This window comes from Pan paniscus, chromosome 8 (genome assembly GCF_029289425.2).
Source record: "Pan paniscus chromosome 8, NHGRI_mPanPan1-v2.0_pri, whole genome shotgun sequence".
Classification (NCBI taxonomy): Eukaryota; Metazoa; Chordata; class Mammalia; order Primates; family Hominidae; genus Pan; species Pan paniscus.
This window is the reverse complement of record NC_073257.2, coordinates 18,166,927-18,175,819: the sequence shown is the minus strand read 5'-3', so window position 1 is coordinate 18,175,819 and position 8,893 is coordinate 18,166,927. Positions and strand designations below refer to the sequence as shown.

At 55.1% G+C, this 8,893-nt stretch overlaps 1 long non-coding RNA gene across 1 annotated transcript; it reads left to right on the top strand.

The window, feature by feature from the left end:
- Positions 1 to 4,493: 4,493 nt before the first annotated feature.
- Positions 4,494 to 6,085, top strand: LOC130540571 (uncharacterized). The gene is made up of 3 exons (XR_008954566.1): positions 4,494 to 4,770; positions 5,301 to 5,400; positions 5,514 to 6,085. It is a non-coding gene; the product is annotated as an uncharacterized LOC130540571 (long non-coding RNA).
- Positions 6,086 to 8,893: the final 2,808 nt, after the last annotated feature.

Sequence of the window (8,893 nt, the reverse complement as noted above, 5' to 3'; positions counted from 1 at the left end):
TTTGTTTTTGAGACAGTCTCATTTTGTCACCTAGGCTGGAATGCAGTGGCATGATCTCAGCTCACTGCAACCTTCGCCTCTTGGGTTCAAGCAATTCTCGTGCCTCAGCCTCCCAAGTAGCTGGCACTACAGGTACACACCACCATGCCTGGCTAATTTTTGTATACTTTGGAGAGACGGGGTTTCGCCATGTTGTCCAGGCTGGTCTTGAACTCCTGAGCTCAAGTAATCCTCCTGCCTCAGCCTCCCAAAGTGCTGGGGTTACAGGCGTGAGCCACCGCACCCAGCCAGCCCTGTCCTTTCAATGGACCCTAGCTTGTCTGGGAGCATTCTTTGTGGGGTGAGAGGGGAGTCCATGTAAACTTTGTTTTCTACCTCCATCCCCCACACTGGCTGAGGAAGGTCTGGCTGGGGGCTGTCTCAGAGGAAGGGGGCTGCCTACAGGGGGCCAGGTGATTCCATCACCTGGAACCTCGAACCTTCCACTGTCCTGCTGCTGAGGCTTGGAGGGACAGCTGAGTCTGGGGAGAAAAAAAGCCAGAACTGTGCCTGAAGTAGAAAGTCCACTAATTTGTCCAACAACCATAACCCTGCACCCCCGGCTCCCACGCGGCTTTGTCCAGACCCGGCAATGAACCGCTTCACCAGGTGTCCATAGCCCTGCAATCCTGGCTCCCACGTGGCTTCGTCCAGACTCGGCAATGAACCGCTTCCCCAGGTGTCCATAGCCCTGCAATCCCGGCTCCCACGCGGCTTCGTCCAGACCCGGCAATGAACCGCTTCACCAGGTGTCCATAGCCCTGCACCCCCGGCTCCCACGCGGCTTTGTCCAGACCCGGCAATGAACCGCTTCACCAGGTGTCCATAGCCCTGCAATCCCGGCTCCCACCCGGCTTCGTCCAGACCCGGCAATGAACCGCTTCACCAGGTGTCTATAGCCCTGCAATCCCGGCTCCCACGTGGCTTCGTCCAGACCCGGCAATGAACCGCTTCACCAGGTGTCCATAGCCCTGCAATCCTGGCTCCCACGCGGCTTCGTCCAGACTCGGCAACGAACCGCTTCCCCAGGTGTCTATAGCCCTGCAATCCCGGCTCCCACGTGGCTTCGTCCAGACCCGGCAATGAACCGCTTCACCAGGTGTCCATAGCCCTGCAATCCCGGCTCCCACGTGGCTTCGTCCAGACTCGGCAATGAACCGCTTCCCCAGGTGTCCATAGCCCTGCAATCCTGGCTCCCACGTGGCTTCGTCCAGACTCGGCAACGAACCGCTTCCCCAGGTGTCTATAGCCCTGCAATCCCAGCTCCCACGTGGCTTCGTCCAGACCCGGCAATGAACCGCTTCACCAGGTGTCCATAGCCCTGCAATCCCGGCTCCCACGTGGCTTCGTCCAGACTCGGCAATGAACCGCTTCACCAGGTGTCCATAGCCCTGCAATCCCGGCTCCCACGTGGCTTCGTCCAGACTCGGCAATGAACCGCTTCCCCAGGTGTCCATAGCCCTGCAATCCCGGCTCCCACGCGGCTTCGTCCAGACTCGGCAATGAACCGCTTCCCCAGGTGCTTGTTATTTAAAGTGTCTCCACCATCCTGTGACTTCTCTTAAATTTAACCATCTTGGTGTCTTGCCACCCGGCCCCGAACAGGGGTGCGGAGGAGTTAGCTGGGTGCTGACAGAGAGCGCAGAGTTCTGGGTCCTGCTCCGGGTTCGTTTTGTAGAAATGTATCGAGGGAATGAATCATTTTCATCAATGGGTGTTTTCCCTCCTATCTTTTCATTTCTTTTTGTTTTAGGACATCTTAGTATCTTGGAATTCTGGGGAGGAGAATGTAAACATTTTTCAGAACCAGCATTTTCCCGTCTTCTGTTTGGTCTGGGACGTGTCTTAGCCTCTCCTGGGATGTGGTGGCTGTGGAAAGCTGGTGGGGGTGCACCTTCCACAGCACCCCGAGACCCTGGGTAGCGCCCCCTTGCCTGCTCTTGCTTTCAGCCCTAAGGGCCAGTTGGTGGGGCCGCCACTCAGCTCAGGGCTGGTGCAGGGCGCTCAGGGCATGTCTTTGTCCTGATGGGCTCTGGAGGCCGCAACCTCAATTCTGCCTTTTGGTTTTCCCAAGTGAAGGAGAAACACCCAGCCCGGGGTGGGCGGGATGACGCCCGGCTCCGAGTGGAGGCTGGAACACAAAGTGAGTTTCTCCGGAGTGTGGGTTCCTCCTCTGCCATCTGGCAGCCTCCCCATTTCTTCCTCCTCCCCCTGTCCCACGCACTCATCAACCACCTAAGCCACTTTCCCAGCAGCTCCCTCCTCCTTCCTCTGTGGATCCTGGGACTCTGTGGCCCATGAGATACCTCCAGCTTCCCTGACCTGGAGGCCAAGGTCACCTGCCCAGTAGCCTTAACTTTGGCAGGGCAGGTGTCCCGAGACCTCCCTCCCTGGGACCCCAGCCACCTCCCCCACAGCCTGCCCATTCTCCATCCCCCCTCCCTGTAAGCCAGGCTCCAAAGCCAGTCATAACAAGGCACAAGAAAGGAAAGCGGAGAAAAGGAAAAACATGTATCTTGGCCTCAACACAAACCTAGAGACGATTCACTTCCAAACCACTGAAAACAAGGACGTGCCAGGGCTCTGATGCAAGGGTCTGATGTGGTGCGCTCACTCCTGGCCTTGCAGAAAGGGGTCTCTGTTGGGGGGTGGGGGTGAGAATGGGGAGCGACAAGGGAGGAGACAGTCCTCTCACTCCGAAGCAGGGCTGAAAGTTGAGCCCCCATAGGGCTTCCCACATGGAGCAGGCACAGGGGAGGAAGTGGCTGTCTGGAGGGCAGACTGTCAGGCAGCCTTTGCCAGTCCTGGCCCCTCTTCCCCCTCCTCAGCCCTCCATGCAACCCCAGCCTCTCCCAGAGGGCCTGACTGTGGTTTTTCCTGTTAACTCCGCCTGTTCTTCTGCGGCCTTTGAAGCTCAGCTCTTTCCTTCCATGCTGTAACCTCAAATCCCGGCCCCTCCGCTTCCTTTGGTGGGGGATTGTGCTTTCTTTCCAGGTCCCTGCATCCTTGTCCAGGAGCAGCCATCAGTGTGGAGCTGGGGCTTGGAGATCTTGTTCCCCGCTGCCTCTAGGGCTCAGGGGCATGGCTGCCGACCACACAGGGGCAGGTGGGTATGTGTGCTCCCTGCAGGAGGACAGGTCTGGCATGGGTCAGATGCCTGCTACTGTGATCTGTGGGACTTGGAGGGGTGTCCCTGACACTGAGCAGCTCCTTTCTTCTCACAGTTCTGGAAAAGCCCATGAGGCTGGGGCAATTGCTGCTTGGAGATTGTCTCTTACGAGGGAAGAGGTGGAAGGATTCATGCATTCCTTCACTCACTCACTCATTTACTCCTTGATCATTTCAGCACTGAGTGGGCACCTGCACTGTTCCGGTCTCTTTCCGTAGATTGAGAGATGGGCTCTTCCAGATTGACAGATGGACTTGACATAGTCTCAGGCTCTGTGCACGGGGCTCCTGGGGCAGCTCAGAGCTGCAGTGCAATCAGGTTATACCCCATAAGGATAAGCTGCCTGGGACCTTGACCCCTGGCCAGCAGAACAGCTGCTGCAGCTGTCACTGATTACCGAGCCTGCGTGGGCCTCGGGGTCGAGTGTCATTTGTCACTCCGGAGAGGACATACTGATGCCTCTCACAGCTTGTGGAGGAAGCGTGCAGGCCCGTGGGGTTTCATAGGCTAGCGAGGGCCCTGCAGGCATGACCCGGGCCAGAAGCGGCTTTCTCAGTCTGTCCGTGAGGCCCTGGTCCAGGGAGCCTTCCAGGGCCCGGGCACGTGGCCACCCACTTTCTCAGCCTCCTTCCTGAACAAGACACACTTTTTAAGGCTCAGTCTGGAGCTGACCTTCTCCCTGTGATACTTGGTGATGAGAAGTCTTTCCACCTCCCGAGCCTTGCCCTTTTTGGGGGCATGAGATCCTGGGATGTTATTAACCCTCTGAGGCTCAGTTCCTCATCAGCAGCTTGGGAATCATTGTAGTTCCTACCTCCAATATTCTTAAAAGGCCTGTTGTTATTATTCAACTTTGCAGACAGTTTAAAAGAAAAGTGCTGGAGAAACAGATCATCATAACAGCACATTTTATTGTAGTCTTCTGACGAGCCATGTAGTGAGGTACACCCACTACTCTCTAGGTGTAGAGAGTAGAGAAATCCGCTCAATCCTGAGTTTGATAATGAGGAAACAGGCCCAGAGAAATTAAGAAATGCATATAAGGGCACACACTGTTAAACAGTAGAGCTGGGATTGCCACCTAGATGTTGAATGATGGAACCCACGCTTAACCACTACCCTGTCCCACCTCCCAGCGAGGGGAAGAGAAATAGCCACAGAGCCTCTGCCTTCTTTTAAAGCACATGGCTTCACCTTCAGAGTGGAATGCTGAGCCCTGCCTGGGCTTGCCCTGCAGCGTTTGGGCGAGGAGCTGAGGTCCTTGCACAGAGTGGTGTGGTTGGTTCATGGTTGCGTGTGCACTGCCCAGATGCAGAGTGTGGACTTTGCTCAGAAGCACAGCATCTGTGAAGCTTTCGGAAATTATCCCTCTGGCTCCAGCCCTTTCTAGAGATCTCCACGCACATCTCTGCATGAAGGTTTCAGAGTCACTGGATTTCCCAGGGCCTTCTCTTTGCTAGGAATGTCTGAGACGTGCTCTGCAAGATGAGTTGGCAGCATCTCTGTGCCTCTGGTTTTGCCAGGCTCCACCAACAACCCGCTAAGAACTCTTCATCCTCAAGGTAAAACCCAAACTCCTTAGCACAATATTCAAGGGCCTGCTTCCCTGCCTACCTGCCCGCCTGCATCCCTGCCCACTTGCCCACCTGCCTACCTGCTTACTTGCTCACCTGCTTACCCGCTTGCCTGCCATACTTACCTGTCCAGCTCATCTTCCCTGGCCCTCCTGCTGCTGTTCTGCATGGGAACTGCCACTCTCCCATCTTCTCCAGCCAGCCCTCCTCTCTACTGCCGCATCCGCGGCCCTTCACTGTCCTCATGACTGATGCATCCACCCTGGTCCACCTGCCCCAGATGCTCCTTAGGGCAGCAGCCCCACTGAAGCATCTTCACATTCCCATAGAAAATTGTGGGATGCCAGACAGGGACAAGCACCTCCAAGATGAGGAGATCAGAACTAGAAATGAAAAGGGATTTGTCGTTCATCACCAAGAAAACCAACATGAGAGGCGGGATTGGAACCCTGTCCCATGGCATCTGGGGTCGATTTGTTTAGGGGGCCACAGGGCTTTTCCACCCATGTCCACCTTAGTGCACTGAGGGGAACCCCAGTGAAGGCCAATGAGGGAAACCACACATCATTGAGGGCCGACGGAGGCCCCCAAAGCCCAGATTGCTGTGCTCCCCAGTAGGTAAGCATCCCCTGTGAAGAAAGCCTACCTTCTCTCTCCCTCCCCAGATCCCCATATCCAGACAGAGTGAGGAAATGCATAAAAACAAAACACAAAACACACTCCTTCCCCAGGTCCCCAGACACCCTTAACACAGCTATCTGCAGGATTGAATGATTGCTGGGACCACACAATTTACACTTGGCTCTCGTGGTCCGGAGGGGAGGACTGCGCCAGCATGAGAAGACCAGAGAGCAAGTAAATGGAAATTTGGCGAGATCCTGTGGCTGCTGTTGGTGGCTGCAGCCAGACAGGAAAACTGAGATGGTGTGAGCAGAAAGGGCTGGAAGGAGTTGGCTTTTTCCAAGAAATTACAGCGGAATCTTCTTCCAAGAGGCTGGGGGCCTCTGCAGACATGATCTCATTACTTACCCCCCAAATCCCCCAGCTTCCCTACCGACCAAGGGCCAGGGGTCTCTGCCCAGTCCTAGCTCCAAGGAAACTCACACTTGGCAGATTTTCCTAATCGGAGCTGGCCTTGAAGTTTGCTCACTGATAATCACCAGAAAATCACCCCAACAATGGGTGATGCCAGAGTGTCCTCAAGCTTCAAGGGTCCGTAAAAACACTTGACTCCCCCAGGACAAAAATGACTGGGGGGGAAACACACAGTTCTTCAAAGAGAACGGTTTCATTCTGTACCAAAGGGTGTCTCCATTTGCCTTGGCAAGAGAGGCAGCACCGTGTTGTGGGTGGACGGCACTCGGGGGGGTGGACGGCACTCGGGGGGGTGCGTGGCACTTGGGGGGTGGGCGGCACTCGGGGTGGACGGCACTCGGCGGGGTGGACGGCACTCGGGGTGGGCGGCACTCGGGGTGGGCGGCACTCGGGGGGGTGGGCGGCACTCGGGGTGTGGGCGGCACTCGGCGGGGCGGGCGGCACTCGGGGAAGTGGGCAGCACTCAGCGAGGCGGGCGGCACTCCGGGGGGTGGACGGCACTCAGGGCATCGGCGGCACTCGGGGAGCCGACCACCCACATGTTGGAGCCTCTTCTCTGCCACAAGCCCTTTGCCAGACACTGACCATTGACACAAGGTGCGTCAGAGCTGGGCCTTAGCAAGCAGGGGCAGAGTTTCGCTTATGATAGGGGCTAAATGAAGTCCTGGAGTTGGTGCAGAAGAAGAGAGTCTAGGGGTCCTGGAAGGCTTTGTGGAGCTGCCGTGCTAGCTGCCATCCAGGGTGCCAGCTATGGGCAGGCACTGTGCTGAGTGACCCCTGGACATCAGCTCACTTAATCTCTGTAACAACCCAGAGTCTGCTCAGAGCATGGCCCGTTGGCTACCTAAGTGCGGTGCCAGGCACGGGCCGTGGATGTTCCCTGGGTGAATGGCTGACCATGATACCCACTGCAAAACAAGGAGGCTGAAACCCTGGAAGAAAAGAAGCTTATCAGCAGTCCCTGAGTCTGGGAGTCAGATGACAAACCCAGGACCCCAGTGGTTAAGAGTCCAAGCCTGGACACCAGAGAGGCCAGGCTGGACGGGGCTGGGCGTCTGAATGCATGGGTTTGGATATGGAGATAAAAATATTTCAGAGGCTGTTGGGAGAATGAAATAAAATATAAACTTGCTCAGCACAGGCCTGGCCTGCAGTCACCGTGGAATCAATTACCATTCACGGAGCTGCGCTCTGATGCTGGGTCTGTGGGTGCCTGCTGCGGTCATGCTGTGCTTTCCCTGGACGCTTTTCAGCATCCTCCCTGAGAGCTGCTTCTTCCTAAAGCTTTGGGCTAGGTTTAGACGTCCTCCTGCGTCAATACAACATGACGCGTACAGGAACCTAACTACGGCTTTTCAGTGAAGATGTTCATGTTTCTGAGAAAAACAGGCCTACTGAAGTAGCCTCTGTGTTTAAGTTAGAGCCTGGCTTTAACCTGCTGACTGTGGTCATTGAATGACGAACAGAAAAAGTGACCAAATGGTTTAGTAACTTACTCTATCTGAATACTTTGGGAAACAAAATGGACATTTGGGCTAACAATGAAAGGAAGGAAAGAAGGAAGGAAGAAAGGGCCAGGCACGGTGGCTCATGCCTGTAATCCCAGCACTTTGGGAGGCCGAGGCGGACGGATTGCCTGAGGTCAGGAGTTCGAGACCCGCCTGACCAACATGATGAAACCCTGTCTCTACTAAAAATACAAAAATTAGCAGGGCGTGGTGGCGTGCGCCAGTATTCCCAGTTACCCAGGAGGCTGAGGCAGGAGAATTGCTTGAAGCGGGAGGCAGAGGTTGCAGTGAGCCGAGATTGCATCACTGCACTCCAGCCTGGGTGACAGAGCAAGACTCCATCACAAAAAAAAAAAAAAAAAAAAGAAAAGAAGATATGGCTAAAACACCACAACCAAGAAGAATGACAATGAATTGCTAATTAGGGTCCCTTCCAAATCTTGGTAAGGATGGGATGTATCTGTTAACTTAGTTAAGATTCTATAGCTTGAGTCTGGTTACTACAGGAAAGCATGGAATGAATCCCAGCTTTGGTTATGAAATCTGAGATCTGTGAAATTCCAGCACTTTATCCAGCACAGTGAAAGCAACATTCTTCCCCAAGGAAACCAAAGCCCATCCTTGATCCCCACAGGCTCAACCATGCCCTAATTAGAGTGTCTGTTAATCATTTTCCCTTGTTTCCCAGGCTGGTGGGCGGAGAGACCCACATTTGGGATGGTGGGGGAAAGACACCAGTTTCTCCATGTGTCTGTTCATTATGGCGCTCTGTGGTTTGAGATAGATGAAACACATTGGCATGTCCCAGGCTGACAATCTAAGGAAACTGGAGGAATCTTAGCAACCAGGAGCTGGAGCTGGCCCTTAGCTCAGCTGGCGTGAGCAGCTAAAATGCAGGTGGTGGCTCTGTGGAGAAAGAGAGGCAGTGGCCGCTCCCTTGGAAAAGTCCTCCTCTGTTCCAATTCCCAGTGTTTATTTTGGCCCCAGGCAGAGGGCCCTAGTGGAACAGGGGCAGGGAGGAGGCATTTGGAAACCACAGGGTTACTGATGAGATGGTGCAAAACACACCTAACCAAAATACTGGCCCTAGGGTGGATCAGGGTGGTGCATTTCTGGACTGTTCCATGACCGTCAAGGCCAGTGTGCACAGCTAAACACAACCAGGTTCCTGGTTCCTGGCAGACCTTGATTTCCTGAAAAACCTTCCACAGAGTGGTCCCAAGCTTTAGCTAGAAGGCCATATAAATCTCCTCCCTGCCCCCACTATGACCTGCAGCTTCAGGGTGGATGAATTTGCCTGTGATAAGCAAGGCTTCTGGAAGAAAGACCTGCTTAGGGGAGCAAATGCTTCCTGCCTAGGGGAAGGAGTGCCTTGTGCCCCGGCACAGATGGGAGCTGGGACCTGCGTCCCCCTCTGGCCCCTAGTCCCCCATCCAGGCGCTTAGGCTGGGGAGCAGGGGGTAGCACTTCTCTCACCCCAGCCTTTGGTGTCACACAGAGCCCGGGGT